Source organism: Rana temporaria, chromosome 2 (assembly GCF_905171775.1).
Source record: "Rana temporaria chromosome 2, aRanTem1.1, whole genome shotgun sequence".
NCBI classification, from domain to species: Eukaryota; Metazoa; Chordata; class Amphibia; order Anura; family Ranidae; genus Rana; species Rana temporaria.
The window spans coordinates 394,152,982-394,180,124 of record NC_053490.1 but is presented as its reverse complement, the minus strand read 5'-3'; the positions used below and the strand labels follow the sequence as shown (position 1 = coordinate 394,180,124).

At 39.1% G+C, this 27,143-nt stretch overlaps 1 long non-coding RNA gene across 2 annotated transcripts; it reads right to left on the bottom strand.

The window, feature by feature from the left end:
• Window positions 1-26,189, bottom strand: LOC120927402. Of its 2 annotated transcripts, none has more exons than XR_005747075.1 (3): window positions 25,037-26,189; window positions 23,965-24,069; window positions 1-1,897 (listed from the first exon to the last, which is right to left on the bottom strand). It is a non-coding gene; the product is annotated as an uncharacterized LOC120927402 (long non-coding RNA). The 2 variants fall into 2 exon arrangements; XR_005747074.1 differs by having other exon boundaries at window positions 23,965-24,130; window positions 25,037-26,184.
• Between the last annotated feature and the right edge of the window lie 954 nt (window positions 26,190-27,143).

Below are 27,143 nucleotides of genomic sequence, written 5' to 3'. Positions count from 1 at the left end.
TTGCATTCAATTTTTTATTTGCATGTGTTAACATCTATTTCCAAGTAAAAACAGGCATAACATATAACAAAAAAAATAAATACAGATTTCACATAAACATAAAATGCAATAAAACATACTTACCAGCATGTTCTTTTTCAATTATTGTCATCGGGGAGATATGTCCATTGAGCCTGAAACCCAGCAGACAATGTAGCTGTTGCTTCACAAACACAGGTTTCTACATTGTGTGCCAGGTGCATGCAAAATCTGGACTACTTCAACATTTAAGTCAGTTTTTCTCACGCATGTTGCTAATATAACAAAGCATGGCTTCAACCATATGTATGGATTTTTTTATCTGGAATATTTTCTGTTATTCTTATAATAAAAAACAAATTATAACTTTTCTGTAAAAATATCCAGTAGACAAAAAGAACAACATTTTCTCACTAAAAAAGACAGTTAAAGGATGTGGATATGATCTCTGCTGCTCTGTTGTTCACTTATTGCACTAGCATATGGCCAAGAATAGCTTCTGGTCCACCATAACGGCTTAAAGAATAACAGTGTCATTACCAACATGGGTTGTGTTGTCCTACATCACTTGCCTACATTTGAGTTCACTGATGGTCCCTTCAACCTATAGCCATTTAAAAGGTACTGTTTTACCTTCTAAAAATTAGAATTTCTGTCCAACCAGTCTTGACATTTTCACAGCCCAGACTGTACTTTGAAGGAACAGCAGTAAACTAATAAACTCATCAGACTGCTCTCTCCTTCTGACAACATGGTCCTTGTGTATATTTGCATGCAGCTCGCCTCTCCCAGTTCTATTGAACAAGGATCTAAATAAGGCTGATCACTGATACTTACACTATTTGCCGTGAAAATTGAATTGAATGAATTCTAATGCATATGAAACTTTATGAATTGGTTGTGTTTTTATATCTTCCAGGCATTCAACTTTAATAACTAATATCTATGAATCCATGGTCAGTCATGAAAAAGTGCCTGAATGGGCTCTAAACACTAAGCAGAGCTGTACTGAACTGTAAGCAACATCATCTCAATAACGATGCTCCAAATTGCATGTGAAAATTCCAAGTCAAAAGCTGGAAGAAAACTTTTTTCCACTATTTGGCAAAAGCAAACTGAAAATACCACGCAGTCACTTATAGAGTATTTTTACTTTTAATTGTACACAATTGTATGTGTGGGATTTGAATTGTCATCATTTTTGGGTATTAATATTTGGAATATACACCAGGCCTGGCACTGTAAATTGTATAAGTGTATATAAACCCTAGAACAAAGGTATTGCAGCTTGCCAGTCTTTAGATGTGGTGGCAGAATAATTTATTTTTTTCACTTGGTGATTCTACTAGCAACACTTCCTGTACTAGGATGACAGCGGTCATGCACTGAAGGACATGGGGGAGAGCTTATGTAATGCACATAGGGAACTCAAGAAGGGAGGATAAATAACAATGTTTGAGATTTCTGAGAACCATTGTCAGCTTGCTACAGTAGTCACACTGGATTTATGGCAGGACCAAAAGGTATTTTTTGTTTGTATGGAACAGATCATTTCTGTCCATGGTATACAACTGAACAAAAGGTAGCAATAGCAGAAGATCACTGTTAGGGTTTTCATACACTTTCATCTAAAATAACTTGAGATTTGAACAGAGAAATGCAACAGAAATGGTAGTAGTGTGGATCTTTGATTTTCCGCAGAAGAAAAAGCGTGTCTCTCCTCTTTTACAAGAATAAGATGTGCTATAGGCAGTAGTGTCAGAGACCCAGTAGCCAGATGTAGCTGCTGAAATCTAAAACAGGATCTACACTGGTTACTGAGCGACCAACACCACTAAAATTGTTTGTCTTCACAGATTCTAAACCAGCTTCTTGCAGCCTGCAAAACAAAACACGTTCATGATTAATTGTCAAAATGGATGAAAAAATACAGTAAAAGTCAAAGGCTCAGTAATCATCCTAAAATAAAATTGTGTTCTTATGTTGATTGTGTTTTTTTTTCATTCAGCAGGCAAGCATTGGCTGCTGGAGCAGCCAACATTCCTGCTTAAGTATATGGTACTACTTCTGAAAATATATTATCACCCAACTCCAACAAAAGTTTTGGATAGTGTGGAAAGAAAGGAAATGTCTGTAACTTTTGATATTTCCCTCCTGGATTGAGAAGTAGAAGGAATTTCCCCAGTTCTAACCAAGGCAGGAATAACCATGAACCTAATATTGCAGCCAATCCTGTTTTACATAAAACTTTACAGGTCCATCTGTTAACCTGTTTAACAGTGGGGTGGATTTACTAAAACTGGAAAGCGCAAACTCTGGTGCAGCTGTGCACGGTAAACCAATCAGCTTCTAACTTTAGCTTGTTCAATTTTGCTCTCTCCAGCTTTAGTAAATCAACTCCACTGTGTTATAAAAGGTCTACTTTGAGGGTAATGTTACTTTGCATGTAATAAATTAAATTGTGAAACAACACCCCATATAACTGTTAAAAAATGTTGAAGATACAATTACTACATATACGTTTAAATATGTTGACCATCAAAAAATGGCAATTTATGAATTAAATCACTTAATACCAATGTTGCCTTTCTCTCCAGGATAAAACTGCACAGAAGCCAAAACTTAAACTATAAAGCCTCGTACACACGTGCCAGAATCTCTTGCCGCCTGAGTGTACAGACTCTCCTTTCAAAAGAACCTAGGTTCTCTTGAAAGGCAAGAACACAGTGACATCATTGCGTACGATGGGCATGCACTCGTCACATTCGATGCCGTCGCCGCCATCTTGCTGCACCCTACCTATGCCTAGAAAGCTACCGTGCATGCTTCAAAGTCATTTCGAGTATGCGTGAGTTTCCACGGCGACAGGTAAGTATACAGACGGTCGTCAGGAAGCAGGCCGACAAGAATCTCGATGAGAAAATAGAGAGCAGGATTTCTATTTTTCTCGTCGAGATTCTGGGCAGATTTCCAGACGAGAAACCTCAAAGCCTCGTACACACGCTCGGTTTACTCTGCCAGCAGTTTTCTTGCTGATTCTTGCCGAGAAAACCGAGCGTGTGTACGAGGCTTAAGACCTAGTTAAATGCAAGAGTAAGATAACAAATATTAGAACTTTGGAGGTTTCTGTACAAAAATATTCAAATAGTGCCTGAGGAAAAGAACAGTCACTAAAGGAAGAAAAATTCACATGTATAAAAACATATTATTAAATGGGTGCAGTTTCATTAGCATTAAATAAATATTTTCTGATGTGAAAAACAAATGCAAAAGAGCATCTTGACAACAGAGGTTATATGGTGGGACAATAGCTTACATGTATAAGATTGTGCAAGGTGTGTGAAATAAAGCTGACTGCAGGGCTCTTGAGTCATACATGTCGGCTTGTTAATACCTGTTAAAATGTTTTAACTTTACAAGGTCTTGCTTTCAAAATGGAAGCCAATCCCCTTTTTGGTATGAAAAAACGACATTCCAGCGTTGACATTTTTTGGTGAAGACACACTAATCTGTAGGCCTTACACATCAGAGCATGCTTAGTGAAAGTTGCCCATGCTGTGCTGCTGCCACCAATAAAATTCCAAGCTGCAGTAAAACATTAGTGTTAGAGAATGCTACTTTGAATCTGACTGGCTAGAGTTAAGCAATGCAGAGTTCTGAAAAATGGCTACAAAATGAACAGCTTATATTAAACTGCAGTTCTCTGATAGCTATGTGTATTCAGATTCAGAATACTTTATTAATCCCAAAGGGTAATTATTATGGGTCATATGTAATCATACCATGAAGGTCACCTCAAACAGGACCTATTATTGATGTTGGATATGGTCCTGTGGGTAGTATAGCAATAATACATTCATCTGAAGAAGGTAAGACTTGATATTATCGGGTTGGTAAAGAATGGATCAAATTTACATTTAAAGATCATAACACTTGAAGATTTATTACAAGATTTAATAGGGCTAGGCATTATAAGAAATGTATATGTAAATATGATATATCAGGAATAAAATGTTTGTCTGGACTGCCCTCAGAAAAATCTTTAAATCCGAACTGATCAATAACATACAATGAAAACATGCTTCATTCTCCTAAGATAAAACAACGTCATTGATGTATTATCCATGAAAAGATAGCACAGAGCTTGTGCATGTATTGAATGCCATATCATGCCACTCCAGCAAACGTACATAACTCTCAGTAATAAAATGAATAGTCTTTATCTTAAGTAGCTCAAAGGTCATTTCTCTTCCTATGTGCAAGCCACAAAAATGTGCACATTTTCCTATAAGGTGCTAAGATAATTTTATGGCTCTGATTCATCATAATGTAATAGCGCTGTCATGGGACTATCATTCGAGATACATGAAATCTGCTGTTGCTAAGCTATTCTCTTCAACCACTAGTTGCCTGGCTATATTATTCCTCTAGTTTTTTATGAATGGACTCCAACTGGGACACAGGAAAAGACTTCTGAGATTTCTTTAACTTACTGGATCTCCACGATTGGAGCCAGTGGATTAGCGTTACAGCCAAGCATCCAGTATCAGCAGGCCCTGTAATTCTCTCATGACAGGTTTACTTTAAAGCTGACATTTAGTAATTTAAGGCCATACTTACATTGGTCTAGTTTGGACCAATGTAAGTATGCAAATCTCATACCTGAGCGATCTATGTAGAAGCTACAAATCAATGCAGTATTTGCTGCTACTATTGTGATAGCAATGGGTCCAGTGCCAAGCGGCTGCCCTTCTGCATATCTACCACAGAGGTTAGCTCTGCTGTCATTCACAGAACACCTTGTATTTATTTCAATGATACAAAGGCATTCTCTGATTAAACAAGGTGGAGATTGTGACATCAACACCCTGCCTCTTCACCTAATCCTATCAGAGAAGGCCTTTCATTCATTGAAAAAAATACAAGACATTTCGCGAATGGTGGCTGTGCCAACTGAGCTAACCTATGTGGTAACTATGCAGAAGGGCAGCCACTCTGTACTGGATTCAGAAGACGGCTGCTATCAATGTAGTAGTAGCGACAACAGGTCAGGTATGAGATTTGAATACTTACATTTGTCCATGTTGGACCAAGGTAACTATACAATAAAATTCATACCAAAACTTCAGATTTAAGACAATCTAAGTAGTACAAGTTAAATCACCATTGATAATAGTTGATAAGCTTTTTTAATGTGCCTTAAGTGTTACTGAAGCTTGATCGATTATTTGATATCTTTCCCTTACTTTTTATAATAGTATTTAAAGTTTCCAGTCTTTAAGAATAACAATATGCAGTATGAACATTCCAAGTGAGGTACCTCATTGAGGCATCACTCACAATGCCTACACAGCGATAAGTCTACAGTATGTAGCAGCTTCTCAAATACAAACCCTCCTGATCCTCAAAAGTACTTGTTAGCACCCAGAAATATTTTGGTAAGGTAAAAAGTCTGTAACCAAATACACTCAGCAACATTCTTATTACAAAGTGCATTTAGAAGAACATGGTGATATCTGTTGTCAGCAATGACACAACTGTAAAGATTGCCATAAACCATGTACCTTGATCTGAAGTTTGTCCATCCAAAACAATTTTCTATCATTTAGGTGAAGTGAGGTAAGATAAGATGCAAGCTAAGATGCCGCACTTTAGGGTATAATGCTTGGCCGTAATGACAGCTTCTTCTGTCATCTTACAGAAGTACATACACTACCACTGTGCCCCACATCCTCTAGCAGATTCTCCTGGCCAGTGACAATATAAGCTCAGCTTTTAGATGAGCTTGCAGCCTGAAATAACATTGCACCACTATATTCAAGATTTAAACTCTTACATACCAATTTTAAAGGCAGTAATTAACAGCAGCCAATCAGAAGCCACTATGTACTGGTATGACTCCATTAGAGTGAATTTATGTTTACTTGTTGGGTGCACTGTTAAACAAGTAACACCGCATACGAATATGTGTAGGATTGACAAGATAATATTTATTTACAATAATGGTGTAAAATATTTAGTAAAAACCACAGTTCACATACATTCGGTTATAGATGGCTGGGAAATTCACAGAGAATTCTAAATTGAGAAATTCTTCGATTTTAAATAAGCCCTGTGTGTTATCTTGCGGTTTTAAATGGCTGAGCCACAAACCACAGTACACTAAAAAATTAGCAAGGTCAGTAGATTAAAGTGTGCCCAGTTTGTTAAACAAAGGAGGTTATTTACTAAAGGCAAATCTACTTTGCACTACAAGTGCAAACTACAAGTGCAAAGTGCACTTGAAATTGCACTGAAAGTACACTTGAAAGTGCAGTCGCTGTAGATCTGAGGGGGAGATGCAAGGGGAAAAAAACAGCATTTTAGCTTGCACATGATTGGATAATAAAATCACCAGAGCTTCCCCTTATTTCAGATCTACCCCTCGAATCTACAGCGACTGCACTTCCAAGAGCACTTTCAGTGCAATTTCAAGTGCACTTTTGCACTTATAGTTTGCACTTGTAGTTCAAAGTGGATTTGCCTTTTGTAAATCATCCCCAAAGTGTTATAAAGTAAAGGGAATTACAGGTATTCCAATTTATTTGGGCCAAAGAAATTATTTGCATGCAGAATGGACTGGTTGCTTAGGCTTTAATATACTGCAGTAGCTTGTGCTGCGTAAGGTATGCGCTGTGTTACCCTCTACTTCAAGATATAGAGATACCATATATCTGCCATTTAGGAGAAGCTTTGTATGTTTTTAATGAATGCAAGGCTTTCGCTGATTGAACTAGAGATTTCAACGTCACCCGCCTATCTCTCCACCTTGGCCAACCGTTGAAAAAATACAAGGCTTTTCCTAATTGTCGGAGATATGGATATACAGAGCGTCTGTTGTACCATAAGTAGAATGACAATTGCTCTGCAATAAACTCAATACTGGAAAAAATGCTAAAGAAGAGGAATTAGTGGCAACGATTCGGGGTTGATTTCCTAATACTGGAGAGTGCAAAATCTGGTGCAGTTCTGCATAGAAACCATCAGCGTAAATTTTTTTTTGGGCAAATCTTAATTGGACAAGCCAAAGTTAGAAGCCGATTGGCTACCATGCACAGCTGCACCAGATTTTGAGCTCTCTAATGGTATTTGACCAGTGACTGAGCTTCTTAGCGACAAATCAGCAGCAATAATTTACGATTACTTCACTAGTTTTAGATTACTGTTATAACTCACATTAGAGATTTCTGGCATTGATTAGTTGCTACTATAAAATCACCATTCTGATATGGCCATGAATCTGAATGGATGCTTTCATTTACTGCACAAACTTCCTAAAAATAAAGCAGTTTCTTATTCCCTACGGTGCAGATGCAAATTACAGATCTTTGTTTCAGATTTTCCTGACGACTTGCATTTACAGAAAAATCTAAAGCGGTTTCCCTGCAGCGGCAGCTGCTGCTACATGCTGATACATTGTTTATCTTTTGTGTTAAATAAACTCCCCAAGTGTGCTGCAGCTCCTCAACTGGATTTATATAGCTGTGTAAAGCCATTGACTTCTATAGGCAGCAGTAAGCAGCACATGAGGGTTCGTTGGAGGCAAATATGCTGGGAATGTACACTATATTATCTGAAACAGCTTTGTGCATCAGCCCTAAAGAGACACTGTTATCTTTCCCAATTTCCTGGCAACCATATACTTACCTTACCTTGTAGCACACTGCTCCTCTGCAGCTGACAATGACTGTGTGGGTGACCAGTTCATGTGACAGCTTTAGGGTCTAGCAATTGGCTGCTAGAAAAATGCCCATCACAATGGAGAAGGTCACATGCATCTCAATACCAAGAAGATCCAGACAGTGTCGCCAGCTGCACAGGAGCAAAGCTCTGCGAGGGAACATAAGTAAGGTGATGAGTATCTGGGGTCAGAGGATACCCTTACCAGAACAACTTGCTTTTTCCAGAGACACCGCCATTTTATCCTGCATGATCTTTAAAACATTTGCAAGCGCGTATAAATTCCTAGTTATCGTTTACTGGTTAGGCATATCAAGCTCACTTGAAGCCTAATGTTGAAGCAGTCTTAAAGTGATATTTTAATAAAAAATGAAGGTTTAATAACTCACATGCCTATACTAACCTGCTCTGTGCAATGCTTTTGCACAGAGCAGCCCCGATCCTTTTCTTCTGGGGTCCCCCGCCAGCACTCCAGGCCCCTCCTCTTTTGGCGGGTGCCCCCACGCAAAGCGCTTTCCATGGGGGTACCCATGCATGCTCGCTCTGCTGCGTCCATTGAGACAGACAGCGTGACTCAGCCCCATATTAACACCGGCGAGAGCCAATAGCATATGCTGCTATAAATCTGTCCGATGAGGAGAGAGACACTGCTCTTGTGCACATCTATGGATCAGATCGGGCTTAGGTAAGTATTAGGGGGGCTGAGGGGGCCACTGCAGCACTAAAGGTTTTCCACCTGAATACATAGAATGCATTAAGATGAAAAACCTTAGGGCTCTACAACCGCTTTAAGCTGGCTATACATTAAACAATTTTCTTATTCAATTTTCTTTAGATTTATCTTCAACTATGTAGTGCAAGGGCCTACCTGATTGCATACAAATTGAAATAGTTTAGGTTTGACCTCATATATTTTTTTATATAGTTTTGATAAATCTAATGCAATATTGTACAAGAAAATTGTATAATGTTTGACAAGCCTTAGTAAAAGGCTGCATTAGTTCTACTTAAAGTGATTGCAAAGTCAGAAGTTTTTTTTTTTATCTTAATGCATTCTATACATTAGGATAAAAAGCCTTCTGTGTGCAGCAGGCCCCATAATACTTACCTGAGCCCCCTCTAGATCCAGCGATGTTGGACAAGATTGGCTTAACAATTACTTAACAATGAAGTCACAGTCAACCAAGGGTGTGTTTAATGTTATTTTAGATCACACATACCTAAAACCGTGTGACCATTCAAACAATATAATATCACCAGCTGACTGTCACTTGACTGTGACATTCATTATTTAGTAAATTGTAGCAATGAAAAAAAAACTTGTTAAAGGACAAACTGAGCATTTCAAGGAACCCTCCTACCAAATAGCTCCTTCATTCACACTCCTTCCAGAGACTACTAGTATGAGCAAGCTGGGTAAGGTGTGTTTCTTGCACAACTCACCACAAAACAAGCTTCCAAATGCCAAGTCACGTGCAGAAACAAAAGTCATACCTCAATAGTTTCTTTAATGGAATTCATTGCTGTTCCACAATAATTACTCTTACTTCTCATGTAGAACCTGATGGCTATGCTTGGGAAAGTCTAGACTCGTTACTGCGAACATCAATGCTGAACTAAAAAGTAAATTTCTTGGGCACAAGCGCTGCTCAGTTTCATGAGATGAATATGTAAGTTGTACACAAAAGAAAATTAAAAGAGAGTAAATAATGATACATCACAGTATAAAATCCCGGTATTTTGGTGCTTAGGGTTTTCTTTGCATCGTTCATAATGTAAAAATAACGTTCTCCCTGCATTCTCTTTTCTACAGAAAAACTTACCATAAAGTTAGTCTTGATTCTAGCCGCTGTTTTGACTGTTGATTGGTACTCATAACATTCAGAACCATTTCAAAAAGTATTATAAAATAAGGGGACAGAAGGGGTGTTAAAGGAGAAGTATGGCCAAAGCTATTTTGCCATGTTTCGCATATGGATCACAGGAGTGCACTTAGTTTTGCACTCCTGTGACCCAGATTAAGCTGGCAGCAAGTGGCTGACACCACAGAGGCAGTCCAGGCTCTGCAGGGATCACGACCATAATGTCAGGGTTGCCTTGATGCCTGACCGGCAGCTGGCTCAGCCTCTCGGTGCGCCATTGAGAGCCTGAGCCAGCTGTTTCCGTCCCCTTCACAGCCTGGTGTTCCAGTGAATGCCGGAGGGGCAGAAAACAGAGCTCTGTGCTCAGAGCAGACCTGGCAACTGAGAGACCAGTGGTCTTTGATTGCTCAGTTCTCAGTGTACAGCTGTCGGGGAACGGCTGTAGCATCTGATCCATACTGCAGCCATCTAGGTAAGCATGTATGTATGTTTTTATTGTATTCCCATACTGTAAACCCTAAATATTTTCAGTATGTATAGCATTATTCCTCACTGTACACAGTTTAGGATTTTTTTTACTACGTTTAAAATATTTCTTACCTGGGGACCTTGGCAGTAACACCACTTCATTTTACATAAGGGCTGAAGGAGGGGCCATTGTGTTCCTTTATGTCACTTCTACACAACCTTTTTTTCTTTTGTGAAGACTAATGATCCTGACAGTACTAAAAGCAGGCTGACAACACTAACCCACTGCCTCATATTTAGCAGCAGCAGTATTATCATCCTGCTGTGCAAGCTCCTTTAAATGGCCATTGAGCTGCCTACCTAATACATGTGATAGGCAAGCTCAATAGCCAACAGAGTGAGCACACATGGCAGGCTTAAAATGACGCTGCAATTTGCGATGTCAAAAAATTAAGTGATCTGAACAGGTCAGGATTACAGGCATACCCCACTTTTAAGTACACAATGGGGTTTATTTACTAAAGCTGGAAAGCGCAAAATCAGGTTCACTTCTGCATAGAAACCAATGAGCTTCTAACCCCAGCTTGTTCAATTAAGCTTTGGTAATAAAACCTGGAAGCTCATTGGTTTTTATGCAGAAGTGATCCTGATTTTGCGCTTTTCAGCTTTAGTAAATAAACACCATTGTGTACTTAATAGGGGGGTATGCCTGTACTTTGAAGCTAACAAAATGGAATGTTACCTAAAATAACAGAAATGCAGAATAAATGAACAGTGATCATGGAACATAGTGCTCCATTGTTTGTAAGGCTGGAGTTCAGCTTTGGGAGACTAATTTGCTAAAAACAGAATTTAATCTTAGCATGGGCTAACCTTAAATGCAAAATGACTTTAGGCAGATAACACAAAATGTAAATGTATCCTACCCAACTCAATATCTGAAGTGAACAAAGACTAGGTTGATGAGAAACTAAAATACTTGTAGACATGCAAGAACCATTGGTACATGATAGAGAAAACCAAACAGTGAGATCTGATTTTTCAGGTATTACAGCACATTTGTGTATGTGCATGAATGATTTGTGTATGTGCTAATGGTTTGCTGATTGTCATCATTATGTTTTAATATTGTATTAGATTTCCAGTCAACTGACAACTGCAACCTGTATATAATTTTGCGAATAATCCCCAAGTGTGTCATTCATCTTTGGCAAATCTTTCAATTGAAAATATGAAAATTGTTTACTGTTTGTTTTATTGTTCATCTGGGTATACAGCTGTTATGTTTAGGATTTTTTTTTGTTTATACATAATAATGCCAGCTACTGGCTTTATGGCATGGTTATTGGGTTTTCCATTAAAGCAACAAAAGTAAAAGTGGCATCACTAATGTGTGTGATTAATCTAACACTCACATCCTTGGCCCTCCTTGGCAAGCCTAGAGTTCAGAGTTCACTCCTGGCAGTTATTGTGGGTTTCCTTGAAGATGTTTGTGGGATGACTGTGCAGACCACATCCACATTCTCATATATATTTAAGATCCCCTAACCAAACTGCCTCCAGAAAAGCAGGAACTGACTCATTTCACGAGGCTTAGAAAAAAGTTGCCTGACACTAGATGGTGAAGGCAAGGATCACAAGATCAGAGCTAAAGCTCTCATCCAAGTTATGCATCATAGAAAGATCAAAATGGATAGATTCTTGTACACCCTATGCTAGGTTTCACTATCTTTCCAATGTACATTTTTAATGATACAATTTTACTAAAATGAGATGAAACACATGGAACTTTGATTGCATGTCACTGAGAATAGAGTTTGAAATTAAATTTCCTACAGACAAAAGGGGACGAAAGGGGAGCATTGTTCTGTCAAAGGAGTATTGTCTTTTATTTTTAAACCATTGCCATAGGAAAACTCTATGTAAGCTTAACGATTGTCACTAATGCCCTGTACACACGATAGGAATTTCCTATGGGCTAAAATCTGATGTAATTTTCTGCCAGAGTTCCATTCAAGCTGTCTTCCATTAGTCTTGCATACACACTGTCAGACTAAATTCCCACCGTCCAAAACGCGGGGACGTAAAATACTACGATGAGCCGAGAAAAATTAAGTTCAATGCTTCCGAGCATGGGTCGACTTGAGTCTGAGCACGCGTGTTTTTTTTCTCTGTTGGAGTTCCACACAGGCGATCGAAATTTCCCATAGGATTTTTTTCCATCAGAAAAAAATAAAACACATTCTCTTTCCAAACTCCGACAGAAAAAAATCCTATGGGGCCCAAACACGATAGGAATTTCTGATGAAAAACTTCCATCAGACTTTTTCATCAGAAATTCCTATCGTGTGTACAAGGCATTAGAAATCCTTTTTATCTCTAATGTGGGCCACTCCAATTAAGAGAACAAGCTAAGATTTGGGTCCTATCACACTTTTAGTTTTTAGTACTAAGGCACTTAGGGGGATACCACAAATTAACCAACTAAACTGCACAGTAGGCAGTAGGCACATGTTGAAGTCTGTTCAACTTCCTTGACTCATAACAATATTTCATTTGAGAAACTGAGTGGAAAAAAGGCTTAACTGCATGTTTCAGTCTTAGCCCAGGTTCACACTGGGTACGTTTTGCTTTGATTTGAGATGCGATTTCACATGTGAAATCGCATCTCAAATAGGCGGCATTTGCCGGCAATTGTCGGCAATGACACCGTCCTAATCGGTGCGACGCCGCATCTGCGGCGCTGCACCGATTTCAAAAAGTAGTTCCTGTACTACTTTTTGCGATTTCTGGCCGCGATTTACATTGACATCTGTGCAGAAACCTGCACAGATGTCTCTTAAATCGCGTCCGAAATCGGGACTGCCGGCGGGAGTGAAATCGTGCGAGTTCAGCTGAACTCGCACGGCTTCACTCCCGCAGCCCAGTGTGAACCAGGGCTTAATCAAAGTCCTACTGAATGACAGGAATTTTTGTTCAGCTTGTGATATGCTTTATAAAAAACAATCACTTCAAAACCAAATTGTTTATTCACTTTCTTCTCCTAAGACACTGCCATGACCTACAGGTACATATTTATGATATTGTTTGTTCCAAAATCACCACTCACTCCTACCCATATTCCATCAAATCAAGGACATGAAACACACTAAAACATTTATGTAATCCTGTTTACACTAATACTTTTTTGTGGCTTGTGATGCTTTTTTAATCAAATTGAATCAAAATTATATTATATGAGGTCCACACAGATTACAATGGGGCTGATTCATTGGGGTGATTAATCCTTTTAAAAAAGTGCCTGTTCACACCATAGTACCTTGTGTGCCTCATGTCTTGGTATGTATGTATCTCAAAAGCAATTCATTTTATAGTTAAACTCCTGCAAAAAAATATTTTTAACAAAAAGTTAGAACCTGTATTTGTTGCTTTCCTTGTGAGGAGATTCAGTCTCCCATTGTTGACTTGTAAGCATTATCACTGAGCCAATAAAGGAGGGAATATCTAAGATATTTCAGCTGACACACAAACAGTAGTAGTAGGACACCTGCCTTGGTAAAACCTGTGAAAGATGGGATTTCTGTAACTTTCAGAAGATTTCTTCTTACTTCCTGTTGTTTCTCTGTGACAAGAACAGAGGTTTTGACCCTGCCTTAATGAGTGAGTGAGTCAGAAACTTATATAGCGCAACACATGCGAACTGAATCGCCTCTGGGCGCTTGGTATCCATTCCCTGGGCCCTCAGAAGAGATGGGTCTTAATCTTCTAGAAAATAATTTTTGGATGGAGCTCTACTCCAAGCACCTGGATAATGTGACTGGAGCACATATTTTTTTATCATTTGAGCAACAAAGCCTATTTGCGTCATTCAGATTTTCCATTTTTACGTCCCTATAAAAAACTAACTTTTTTTTAGAAATGCCATATTTTGTGGCACATGGCAACCACACCCAACTAAGAAGTCATGTTGATTCACAGGATAACTATTTTGTGTTTGTCATGCCAGTCTGCGGTTTATAAAATGTGGTGGTGACTGACCACCAGAGCAGGTCCTGGCTACATACTGCATTCAGGAAATATGTGATTAGTGGTTGTCAAATCTAACCCTTGGAATATGTTGTGCTATCACAGCATATCCTTAAAAACTTGAGTTATCACACCCTATCAAAGTGGAAATTCCATAGCATTAATTTCATTAGGCTTTAATTGCTAAATAACATAGTGTAGTTCTATTGTATGCCAAAGATACAGGGGAACATTTGGCAGTATATAATATTTATGAGTTTCTCAAACCGGTTCTCAAGTACCATTATCAATACAAATTTAAATTTTAAAGGTCTCTTTACAGACTGACAGGTAACACAATAATGGTTATTTTTAAAAAGTTACAATAGCACCCCTGTAAAACATGTCCTGTTAGTGGTCCAGCAGGACCAGATTTGAGAAACAATCAATATGTTTCATTATTAGATCCATACAATGATTCCAGGCATAGGTATGCACCCCAAAGCTCAAGCACACATGAACGCCACCTGCTGTCACAGGAAGGGGCGCTGGTGGTGGGAGACAGTTGATTGGGAGCAGATTACTATACACCCTAAATACAGGTGTAATGTGTTCCTAAAGACAAACCTAGATTTTAATATAATGGGGGGATTTACAATGGCCACTGGCAGCCCCAACCACCCACCTGGTGCTGCTCCTGGATAATGTTAATGCACATGGTGTGATTAGGGTGTGCCTAGGCACATCTGGCACACCCTGTGCGCACGCCTATGATTTCAGGTATCAAATGGTTTGTAAAGTACACCCCAACAGCACTTCTGGGTAAATTATAAAGGCAATATTAGCACAGGAAAACAAATGACTTAAACACAATCATTTCTAGGTGTGGGGGGGAAAAAAGGTAAAAAATTATCTGATCCTGGTATTTTTCTGTCATTTAATACACATAAATACTCCTTGGTTTTATTTCAATAAGAAGTATATTAATGTATATATGTTGTATTTCTATAGAGCAAACCTGTTTTATTCAGAGAATTTACTAGTGTATATTTTACAAAAGGTATTTATTAACCCTTTCTAGCTGTTGGAAGCCAGCCCTTTAAATGTCTGTAAAAGACATTACCTTTTCTTTTCGGTCATAATTCCAACTGGCTGTCAAAGTGAGGTTGATTTACTTAAACTGAAGAGCGCAAAATCTGGCGCAGCGCTGCAGAAAAACCAATCAGCGTCTAGGTTTTTTTTGTGTAAAAAGATTAATTAAACAAGCTCATTGGCTAACATGTAGTCTCTAGTTTTAGTAAATCAACCCCAGTGATCAGATGATTGAAAACCCATCCCACCAGTTGCCAACTGGAAACTGTGATCGTGAGCAGACAGTGTGGTCACTATGCTAGGGGCGCAAAGTGAGTGAGCACAAAACACCTATCCCAGCCTTTTGCATATACAAGGCAGTCCGTCGTTAAAGCCCACTGCCATACTGCTACATATACTGTATGCAGTTGTCCTTTTTTTAAAGTACTTTAGTAAAATAAAATAGGACAGGGTGACAACACAAGAGCACAATTGGGAAACAGTGACATAGAACTGTGATCCTTTAACAGAAGGATTGTCACAGCAGTAACAATAGGTATTTTAAATAAAGGTTGTAGGTTTAAATGTATTAAACATGACTTTTGAGATTATGTTGTCATGTTAAAGGTTACAGGATTTTAGTGACTAGGGTTTAAATTGTGCTTAAAATTTTTATTTTGGGAATGTTCTTTAGTACAATTTTAGAATCATTAGTGGGGTCAAAAAGACATTAATTTTTGACCGCAGTGATGAGAAAGTTTAAAGGAGCAGGAAGGAAAGTTTATTTTTCTTACAGTGTTTTTGTCCAAGAAAGTCCATTTATTCCAATACTGAATATTAAAAGCAAACAACATTTTGAAGTACTTTCAAACGACGTATGTCAAGTCATTAAATGTACTCAGAATTGTCATATGAATGTTCATACAAATGTTTGTTTGAACATCTACTAGTGCATGACCAGCTTTAGTCACGTGTGCTTTTCTGGATTCTTCAGGTATCCTTTGTGACACTAAAGTAAAGTTTAAAGTTTGCTTCCTACAAAGCCTGAAGACAAGGTAGAGATGTTTTGCTTTGAGAAACAGTTTATTAAGCAGGATATACAATTTAAGCTGGATTACTAAAGGCAAATATACTGTGTACTGCAAGTGCAGTTGTGCTAGATCTGGGGGGAAGCTCTGAAATGAGGGGAAGCTCTGCTGATAATCCAATCATGTGCAAGTAAAAATGCTGTTTTCTTTTCCTTGCATATTCCCCTTAGATCTACAACAAATGCACTTCCAAGTGCACTTTCAGCCTTTAGTAAATCAACCATACTGAGTTTTTTTATTCAACCAGTGGGTTAAATGAAAAGAGTCACAGTTTGCCGCATTCACGCAAGCAATATGGATGCAGGGATATCTCCTGTTGCTATATTGTATTCTGACAGCAGGTGTATTCTTCACCCCCGTCAGAGTACACAGATCAGCACTGCAACCATTGGCTGCAGCAGCTGATCGAAAGCTGGTTATCCAGCAGGACCGTCAGGCAGAAGCCAGTCTAATGACTGGCTTTTGTTAAGCAGAGAGGGGAAAACAAGTACTGAAATTCATCCAGTTCCTGCTGAACCAGCCGAATTCCGATATGTGTATACTCATGTTTGGGTTGAAGTTGGTCGCAGAACGGCAGGGTGCAAAAAGGTTCCACAATGGCAAGTCTTCTATGGCCAAACATAGTGACTCTTAGTGCATAGTCTGAGAACTATGTAAGAACAGTGCAGCCATGAATACCAGGAAGAATGGTGATTAAAGCAGACCTTCACTCCTATTTATTTATTTGGGAAATATTACTTACACCAATCACCAATCTTCTTTCAGGAATCAAATACAACTCTTTTTTTATATATATAGAGGGCAATATATATTTTTTTGGGGGAGGGGGAGTACCTTGTGCTCCTGCCTTTCTTGTCTAGGCAAGAATTGTATCTCCAGCTGTCCAAAGACTACTTGGATACTCTCATCATGCATTTCAGGAGGCTTTGGGGTGCAATCTCAAACGCATTGCACATGCGACGCCAAACGTCAACAGGGGGCCTACTGTAAAAAAATGGAAGAGGCAGCAAAGAAGATGACAGCATGGAAGCAGCTGTGTAGTGACCTTTTACACATTGCAGCAAGACAACGCTGGATTGGCTGGATATGTATGTGTTATGGAGATAACCCAGGAAACTATGTAAGAGGGGAATGAAAAAAACAAATCTAAAACCACAAAGGTGGTGAAGTTTCTCTTTAAAACATTCAGAGTAGACACTCTTTGCAGTGTGGCAGCTGAATGGTATGGTAGAAAACAGTGAGTTAGTAGTAAGTGAAAAGTTCTACTTAAAGGGGTTGTAAAGCTAAAAAAAAAAAAAAAAAAACTAAATAGCTTCCTTTACCTTACTGCAGTCCTCCTTCACTTACCTCATCCTTCCATTTTGCTTTTAAATGTCCTTATGTCTTCTGAGAAATCCTCACTTCCTGTTCTTCTGTCTGTAACTTCACACAGTAATGCAAGGCTTTCTCCCTGGTGTGGAGTGTCGCGCTCGCACCCTCCCTTGGACTACAGGAGAGTCAGGAAGCTCTCTACATTGCAGATAGATAAAGGAGCTGTGTGTTAGTGGGCGTCCTGACTCTCCTGTATTCCAGGGGAAGGGTCAAGCACGACACTCCACACCAGGGAGAAAGCCTTGCATTACTGTGTGGAGTTACAGACAGAGAAACAGGAAGTGAGGATTTCTCAGATAAAAAAAGGATATTTAAAAGCAAAATCGAAGGATGGGGTAAGTGAAGGAGGACTGCACTAAGGTAAAGGAAGCTATTTAGGAAAAAAAATATTTACCTTTACATCCCCTTTAAAGTATCATCATTTATTGCCTGTGTCAATTTCTTTTCACTTTTTCTCAACGGACCCTTGCCCTTTTCATCAACAGTTTAATTCCACTCCTACACACTGATCAGTATGTCAAGGTCAATTTAAACCCTGCTATCAATCTATATGCTTCATTAATTAAGACCTTATATAGTAACAGACAACAATCTGGCTTATTCTGTAGCACATTTATAGTCACTGACCACCTGACTGCAGGTGTTCATAAAAAATCTCAGACATGATTAAAGGATCACTAACATTTTATAGCTAGAGGAAAGAAAGTCAGGAGTTACTGGACAATACAGGTACAAATCAGCTTTCAGAAAATACTAAAAGACATTTTGGGAAGTCATGTTTGCAGTACAAGTCATCACTCAGGTGACTGAGCCTTGATGTATAAACAGTGCCTTTCCAGTACAACCAAGTGACAGACCCACTCATATTGAATTTATGTAATTTTTAGACGCCGATAAGTTTGTATTTTTTGTTTCTAAACTACAATAGATTATTAATGACAAACCAATAGGTGCTACAAGATGCAGAACAATTTTTTCCTGTTGTCATAGGCTGTTCACCTTGGGTAATAAGAACAAGATATCACTTGTTTGCTTTCCAAATTGGACAATCTAATTTAAGAACAGAAAAAAAATACAGTAACTGTAAGAAAACATTTTAACAAAGGTTCAGTATATAGTACCTTTGTCTTTATTGGGCAACAGATAGTTTTGAAATGCCAACAGTGGCAAAAAATTAACATCTTAAAGCGAGAGTTCTCCCGAAAAACAATTTTTAACATTAGATTGAGGCTCATTTTGTGAAGCAGAATCGGGTATTTTTTTAAAAATTGAAGCAGTAATTACCGTTTTAGAGATAGACCTTCTCCGCCGCTTCCGGGTATGGTCTTCGGGACTGGGCGTTCCTATTTGATTGACAGGCTTCCGACAGGCTTCCGACGGTCGCATACATCGCGTCACGAGTAGCCGAAAGAAGCCGAACGTCGGTGCGGCTCTATACGGCGCCTGCGCACCGACGTTCGACTACTTTCGGAAAATCGTGACGTGCTGTATGCGACCGTCGGAAGCCTGTCAATCAAATAGGAACCCCCAGTCCCGCAGCCCATACCCGGAAGCGGCAGAGAAGATCTATCTCTAAAACGGTAAGTACTGCTTCGATTAAAAAAAAAAAACCCGATTCTGCTTCACAAAATGAGCCTCAATCTAATGTTAAAAATTGAGTTTTTGGGTGAACCTCCACTTTAAGGACTTCCTAATATTTACTAAATGAGAAAACATGACATTGATTTTTTGGGATCATTAAATAATTAAATGATTAATTTTAACCCAAGGTATTAGCATAGATTCCTGGAGCTCGACTGACAGTTTAGTGATCCACAACCAACACATTTTAAAATAGGAACAGTTACTAAAAGATACCAACAGCCATGAGGATTATGTCATATAAGGTTCTTACTACAACATACCATTTTTGGAAATTAGAATGACCTTAATCACATTTTTTTCTATACTCCTTCAATAACATGTAACTCCAGGAAAACACAAAAGGAAACACATAATCCATTTCTGTCCATCCAGTCCTGAGATTTAGACAGTTTTGCCACACAGCACAGTTCCATCTGGCAGGGTGGTAGACCTTATTTTTGTCTGCTACAGCTAAATGAAACTGGTCACATATGCATTTAAATTAGTCTGGTTCAGCAGAGACCGACCCAATTTTTTTCATCCATGTGTGGCCCTCTCTGCCAAACAGAAGTTGATTGTTAGGCCCTGTACACACGGGCAAGAATCTCGTCAGGAAAAAACGTTTTCCCTGACGAGATTCTTGGCAAGAATCTCACAGACTCTCATTTCAAAAGAACCGCAGTTCTCTTGAAAGGAAAGAACGCGGTGACGTCATCGCGTACGACGAGCATGCGCTCATCACATTCGATGTCTTCGCCGCCATCTTGCTTCACCCTACCTATGCTGTGGAAGCTACCACGCATGCATCAAAGTCATTTCGAGCACGGCGACAGGTAAGTATACACACTCTTGGGTTTCTCGTCGGGAAACAGGCCGACAAGAATCTCAATGAGAAAAAAGAGAGCAGGTTCTCGTCGAGATTCTGGCCAGATTTACTGACAAGAAACCTGAATGCCTCGTACACACGAACGGTAATCTCGGCAAGAAGCAGTTTTCTTGCCGAGAAAACCGGTTGTGTGTACGAGGCTTTAGAGGAATGCTGGAAACCTTTTGTTGATTAGTAGCTGCAGCCAGTGATCAGTGCTTTCTGGCAGCGGAGAATCCCATTGTCAATATCATGGATTTATCTATTGTTTAGAGATAGGATTGGATGTGATAGTAAAGAAATTCCGATGATGAAGCAAAGAGTAGGAAAAAAAATATATAGAATTATAACTAAAAAAAAATGTCAACACAATGGTGGCAGTCTGCACACAGACACCAACTCCCTGTTGCATAAATTTAATGAGATGGGTAAACGATAGGGAATACCTCAGACGCTTTTCACCCTTTCCGGGGCTTAATTGTAGAATGCCTTTACGATTAAGCCCCAAAGAGGGTGAATTGCATCTGAGGAGTTCTCTACAGGTGAGGAACAGGAACTGAAGCCATCTTTTACCCATATCATTATGTTTATACAACAGGGAAGAGGGGTCTGTGTGCAGATGGGCACCATTTTTTTGCAGGCCACTGGAGCCTGACAAGGCAATTCTGTCTGTCTTGCATCAAACTTTTCACATGCTGATCCGACTGACGCAGGTTTGAAGGGGCATTTGAGCGATACTATTTTCATTGTTCTGGGCTAAAGTGATTTTTCCATTTTATTTGTTTCGAGAAGAGAAGGGTTGTAATGCTTGTCGTAGTGTTATTGCTATACGTGTCGTTGTGTGAAAATGTCCTTCTCACTCACTGCAATGTCTGAGCTAAAGGATGTGGTGGGAAATCTCCCAATATGGGAACAGAGAATAGACAGCAAAAAAAAGATGAAAAACTAAAAACAAAAATCCAGGTGCACAGACCAGAGGCCAAGTGAAAAGTCAGAAAGAAAAATTTAATGTAGCTGTGGTCGCTGCTGTCCAAAACTTATAGACAATTGAGGAAAGAAGATATAATCAAAGGGGTGAACAGCGCTGATCAGTAGACATAAATAGGACCCTCGGAGGCAAACTAAAAACGTTTTATTATTATTGTTAAAAAAATAAAAGAAATTTAAATGAAGATGTTCACCAAGGCATACAGCAGTCAATTGATGGTCATGCAGAGACTTGGATTAAAAAACTGACCAAAAAAGATGATAGAGGTTATAATTCTTTCCCAGTCTGTTTGAAATTGTAAATAAATATGCCTGGCTTTAAGACCCCTTTCACAGTGGAGGTGTTTTTCAGGTGCTTTAGCGCTAAAAATCGCGCCTGTAAAGCGGCTGAAAAAAGCCTCATCTGCAGTCCCAGTGTGAAAGCCCGAGTGCTTTCACACTGGGGTGCTGCGCTAGCAGGGCTTTAAAAAATTCCTGCCAGCAGCTTCTTTGCAGCGCTTTAGGAGCAGCGAATACACAGCTCCTGCCCATTGAAATCAATGGGCAGCGCTGCCGAACCGCCAGCAAAGCGCGGCTGTAGCGGCGATTTTAACTCTTTTTCGGCAGCTAGCGGGGGGTTTTACTTTAACCCTAAAGCCTTGCACACATGGGCAGAATGTGGGACGGCATCGGCTGGTTCAATAAAAAATGGTTTACATTCAGCCTGTATGTACTGCAGTCAGGCCAACAGCAGTCGACTGTTCGGCCTGCTTCAGTAGAAGGTGTATGATCGAAAATGGTCTGTCAATCGGCTCCCGATCAGTGCTTTCATCCAATGGCAGAGCGACCAGATTGTTCTGGCAGGGGTCCACCCCCTACCAGAACACAATAGAACAGCAGGGGAGATCTATGTACTAATGTTACATAGTTAGTACAGCGGCTCCTCCTGAGCTGTCAGTTTTTTTCATCCAGCCCTGCTGGACTGAAAAAAAAAAAAAAAAAACAATACTAGTTTGTTTGCTTAAATTAAATACAAGTTTCCTACATGTAAAAAATGATTTAAAAAAATCCAAAGAGAAGTTAAGTATTAGTATGGGATACAAACATAGATGAAATTTCTATTCATCGGTGTGCATTTAAAGTAGAATTAAAGTCAAAACTTTATTTTTTAATTTTGATAAAGTATGGAAGATTAATAACTCCCGTCAGTTTTATTTATTTATTGTCCCAATGCTGAGATTTCGGGAGCCAAAACAAGAAGCGAGAGCAAATCCTTCCAAAGTGAGGGAATCCCTGGTTACTACCAGGGTCCCCATAATGAGGGCCTCTGTTGATAGATTTTTCTTCTTATACTATTCTGGGGAAAGCCCAAAATTTGGGATTTTCTTTTACTTTCACTCTCGGAGCTAATGATAAACAGGACAATAGAGAGGGAGAATCTCCCTTTGGGTCACAGATAGCAACAAAAACCTGAGAGATGTTCTAATCCCGCTCAACTCCATCCAAAACTGAAAAATTTTGCCTTTAAAGGGGTTGTAAAGGTACAATTTGTTTCTCTAAATAGCTTCTTTTACCTTAGTGCAGTCCTCCTTCACTTACCTCATCCTTCCATTTTGCTTTTAAATGTCCTTATTTCTTCTGAGAAATCCTCACTTCCTGTTCTTCTGTCTGTAACTCCACACAGTAATGCAATGCTTTCTCCCTGGTGTGGAGTGTCGTGCACGTCCCCTCACTTGGACTACAGGAGAGTCAGGACACCCACTAACACACAGCTTCTGCAATGTAGAGAGCGTCCTGACTCTCCTGTAGTCCAAGGGAGGGGGCGAGCATGACACTCCACACCAGGGAGAAAGCCTTGCATTACTGTGTGGAGTTACAGACAGAAGAACAGGAAGTGAGGATTTCTCCGAAGAAATAAGGACATTTAAAAGCAAAATCGAAGGATGAGGTAAGTGAAGAAGGCTTACACTAAGGTAAAAGAAGCTATTTAGGGAAAAAAATTGTACCTTTACAACCCCTTTAATCTTTACCCATGATTTCCATCTACAATCAAAAACAGACTATTGTGAAAAAGGGAAAATATATTCTGTAATTTTTATACAGCATACATCAACAATGCAGGTAATGGGTAGACAGGATCAGTAAAGTTCATATAAGTTTAGCATACATACAATATCAGAGTCTAAAGCCTCTTACACACGACCGAGGAACTCGACGGGCGAAACACATCATTTTCCTCGTCGAGTTCCTTGTTACGCTGTCGAGGAACTCGACAAGGCAAGTTTCTCCATTCCCGTCGAGGAAATAGAGAACTTGCTCTCTTTTTGGCTCGTCGAGTTTCTCGACAGTTTCCTCGACGAAAATGTACACACGACCGGTTTTCTCGGCAAAAAAATATCTCCCAGCAAGTTTCTTGCTGGTTTTTGCCGAGAAACTCGGTTGTGTGTACGAGGCTTAAGAATTTGCTCAACAACACAAACAAGAGATCACTACCACTTTAAAGACAGCATTTCTACAAGCAAGTCAACAGAGCAGGATGAGGCATATTTGTAGTCAGAGGGGTGGATTTACTAAAACTGAAGAGTGCAAAATCTGGTGCAGATCTGCATATAAACCAATCAGCTTGCAGGTGTTTTCGTGAAGGCGTAACTGAACAAGCTAAAGATAGAAGCTGATTGGCTACCATACACAGATTCACTTAATGTTGCACTCTCCAGTTTTAGTAAATCAACCCCACAGTGCATGGCTTTTCTAGATTTGTAATAGAACCCGGACTACCCCACACACATAATGACTGATCTAGGATCACAGATATCACAGATCTAAGCCAAGTGCTTGAGATATTTATACAGTAGGATGTGACATAACGAGATCACGCAGGAAGGAATGAGGATATGACGTTACTTACATAAGATCGCACATGGTCATGTCATTAGTTTACGCAGCATTTGACTTCGCAAATCGTCATTTGATTCAGTGATACTAACAGGCTGTTTTCTTTACTCCCCCAGGGCTGCAGAAACAACACAAGAGGATTTGTTCTTAATGTCACTCTTACGGTCTTCATCATACCTCTGAAAGTCATTTTTAACATAACAACCAGGTCAAGTTCAACAAGTTATACACAGAGTTAGTAAATCGCTGCCACACCTACAGCGGAGGGAAAATGTGACAACTCCTGTTAAGGGACATTGCTCCTAGCACATTTTTCCTTATCACTCTTGGCTTCTTTTACACTATAAAAAAAAAAGCTTCCTGTTTAGATCTGTTGTTCGCTGAGTGGCAATAAAGAAATAGTTTGTGCTGTTAAATCCCATTTAAAAGATAAAAAAAAAAGCAATGATTCACAAAATGAAATCTTAAACCTTTTCCGGCAGGGTATAACATTAAACAGGAATACACAGCACAATGCATAAATAAAAAAAAATCTGCTTCTGAAAGAAATATGGCATTTTCTAAAACCAACTAAAATGATACAGCCTACAAGACAAATTAAAAAGAGAACACAGTGTACGTGTAATTAAACCCAATCAAATTGTTCTGTACTGACAAGCCAAGAGTGGATTAAATACACACCGTGTACGTATCGTTTTACTCTCCGTTCCTTGTCGTTGAAGTGTGTGAAAACGTTCCCAGTGTGAAAAGGAGCCTCCGTGAATGAATGGAATGACTGCATCCCAGCCTCCCTATCTAAGTGAGTGCAGATCAGTGAAAAGGAACTGCTCACTGGCCGTGTCATGTGTCAGCAGCATTACGTTAGTGAGAAGTCATTCATTCCTACCATGTGCTTTACAGAAGACATTACTACCTGGAACAACCTAATCTCCATAAGGCAAAAAAACAACTCTACTGTTTAACATCAATGATTATAAAACCTACATCAGACTTTTACAATCTATCTACATTTATGTTTCATACATGTTTGCAATGTCTAGGGAAAACAAAAGCTAATTAGGAACACATTTAACAATTGTACTTACCTAAAACTGATTTAATTTTGGGAAATTCCGCGTCTGTTAAAACTCTTTCTTGAACACTAGAGGGGACAGAAAACAGACATAATTTATAGAGCTGAGTAACATCCTCTGGTTTTGTTAGGAAATCCAATCCTACTTTAAAGCAATAACGATGAGCACATGCATTCACACATGTTTCTCAGGGAAAGAAAACGAGACATAGTCTTCATCGTTTAGCGAAGCACAAAATCCTAAGGATGACTCAAAAGTCCTAAATCCCAGTCCCTTGGTCCTTCCAAATGTATTTGCTTTCTATCAGTGGCATTGATAAATCCAGAGAGAAAGAAAACCATATTTACAGGCTCCCGACTGCCATCCAGCTTTGCTTGAACAGTGTTTCAGAAAGGCAGCTATGAGAAAGCTTAGTAGGACTCAAGTTCTTGGAGTCTTATAGAGTACCGCCAATTAGCAGCTGACCAATCACATGCTGTGGGGTAAAAAAAAAAAAAAAGAAAAGAAGGGCAGTCCCTTCTGAATCAAAGAAGTTCTGAATTAGTGAGGTTACACAAAGGACACTCATTCAGAAAAAAAAATAGGCAGTGCTTCGGAGCTGAAAACGCCCAGGGAGAAACTGCAAGTACTTTAAATGCAGGAAACGCCTCGTACAGACAGGGATACTGTGCATTCAGCAGAAGCTCTCATCTCTTATACCAGGAAATGTGCTTGGCTCATATAGTACACCAATAACGTGGAACGTAATAACGTGCTAACAAACACAGCACAAACTGCCCACTTGGGAATTAACACAGAAAATCGGTATTGTTACTTTTATCACTGTAAACCCCCCGTACTGAAAACTTCATCTAAGCTTCAGTGATCAGTGAAATCAGAACTGCCAGCTTCATTGCTTTTCCGTAATGAGTGGGGTGGGCTGATTTACATGATCTCATTCTAATTATCTGATTATCAAGTTAGGTTTTGTTTCTGATGGTAAAGCTGTGGTGTATATTTCATGTAAATCTTTATGACGTGGGAAAATACCATTACTTTATGGAAGTTCCACTTTTCACACTAGCAAGCTTATTATGTTATGTTTATGTTATTACAATTAGGATTTTTATTACTCTTAAATGAGGGATGTTAAACATTGATTGCCTTCTATTGCAGGGTTGCCAACTTTCAGTAAATCTACAAACAGTTTGTAAAATCCGTAATTTTTGCATCTGTCTATAAATGTCCATTATGGAAGTGTACAGGCATACCCCACTTTTAAGTACACAATGGGGTTTATTTACTAAAGCTGGAAAGTGCAAAATCAGGCTCACTTCTGCATAGAAATCAATGAGCTTCTAACCCCAGCTTGTTCAATTAAGCCTGGTAATAAAACCTGGAAACTCATTGGTTTCTGTGCAGAAGTGAGCCTGATTTCGCGCTTTCCAGCTTTAGTAAATAAACCCCACTGTGTACTTAAAAGTGGGGTATGCCTGTAGTCTGTATGTCCGTAATGGGCATTTATGGATAGATACAAAAATTACGGATTTTACAAACTGTTTGTAAATTTACTGACGGTTCACAACCCTGTTATATTGTATTTAGAGGCTTGTAATTTATTAATGCCCTTTGCTTTGCTAAATAAGCATTGTCATGTTTATAATAATCTTAGGGTAGTGAAACATATCTAAACGTTAATCATAATAATAATACTGTATTTATCGGCGTATAACACGCACAGGCAAGTTTCAGGAAAAAAACTTTCCACAGCACCCTGTGTATAACATGCAGGCACAGTTTACCCATTTTCAGGGTAAAAAAGTGAGTGTTATACGCCAATAAATACAGTAATTACAAAAACATGACAAAAGTACTTATTCCTGCTTAAGTCGTTTTAAATCCTACAGCTTGGCTAAATCGTTCATTAATACCAATTAGTAGGATTATCCAAGAAAATTAATCAGTGGAACGTTTCTCTGTGTGACTGGGGTTGATTTACTAATGCCAAAAAAATTGGCCGACCCCATTTTCGAAAAACAGTCATTCGGCCGTGAGAGCAAACGATAGTGCCATTGTGTAATGACTGATAAATCGTTTAGTGGACATAAATTAATCTATTTTTTGTTTATTTGTACATATA